Source organism: Mandrillus leucophaeus, unplaced genomic scaffold, assembly GCF_000951045.1.
Source record: "Mandrillus leucophaeus isolate KB7577 unplaced genomic scaffold, Mleu.le_1.0 Scaffold1393, whole genome shotgun sequence".
NCBI classification, from domain to species: domain Eukaryota; kingdom Metazoa; phylum Chordata; class Mammalia; order Primates; family Cercopithecidae; genus Mandrillus; species Mandrillus leucophaeus.
In genome coordinates this window covers 15115-16286 of record NW_012101358.1, presented here as the reverse complement: position 1 = coordinate 16286, position 1172 = coordinate 15115, and positions in this window count along the sequence as shown.

The following is a 1172-nucleotide window of genomic DNA, read 5'->3' as shown; positions in this document are numbered from 1 at the left end:
GTGGACATGGGATAAAAACTCTTTGGTAGGAAGACTGACAATAATATGGAACATGAGGTGTTAGTGAAAAACCATTTCACGCTGTTTGATGAAAACAATGAAACAACCGTTTGGTATCTCATCCCTAGATCAATCTAAGAATGTTAAAATGTCCTCATCCTGGTTCTTATCACAAAGAATGTGGACATTCGCTTGAATCTTTGGGGCAACACTGTCAGCCAATTATCAGACCCTGGCCCTCTATCCTTGTCAAAAAGTCTTTACTCTCCAATGTGCATCTCAAATTCCTATTCTTCCTAAGACCTGCTTTAATCCCCTAGATGCAATTAGTGAAGCCCTCTTTTCTGCACCCATCCATATCATTGTTTCTTGCTGTTTACATATGCTTTCCCTAGTTTGTAAATTTATTTAAAATAGTAATATTCTCAGGAAACCTTTTTCAAGTTGTTCTAATAAGCCTTCTACTTGTATGAATAACTACAAATCTAATTATTTTTCTCGTGTTTTGGAAAATAAATATCATTAATAAATTATGATCGTTGCCCATTGCAGGAACTTAGTCTTATGGAATGCATAGAAAATGACAGTAATTCTATAATATCTGAGGGTAAATGGATGTGGCCATGACTGACTAAGATACTGACTGGCTTTGGTCACCCCCATGGTGAAGAGGAATCAATATTCCAGCACACCTGAAACCCACTTGTGGCACACCTATGTACTCAGCATATTAGTTGATAAGGTGAGTTTTATCACGCTTTGGTTACACTAACATCATTGCATAAATTTCACAGAAGAAAACTCACAAGCATTATAACAAATGTAATACATAAGGTTGTAAAATTCCCGTAAGATCTCTCTGTCCCAAAATAATTGAGCTAGATGTTTAATGTTGTTATTAAAGAACTATGCAGAGCTTGGCATTAAAACCATTTCTCCCTGGGGCCTCTGCCCACGGGGAATCTTCTGAGGTGAAGTGATTGAATGCTAGTCTTTTGAGATTCCATTACTATGATCATTTCTTATTCATGCAGTATTTGCTGGACTAACATGTAGCTGTCTCTTATACACATCTAGATGTGTATAAGAGACAGGTGTTGTGTTGTCATTGTATTTGAAATAACAATGCAGATGAAAAGTCAATAAATTAAAATTTTATACTCAAAGTCATT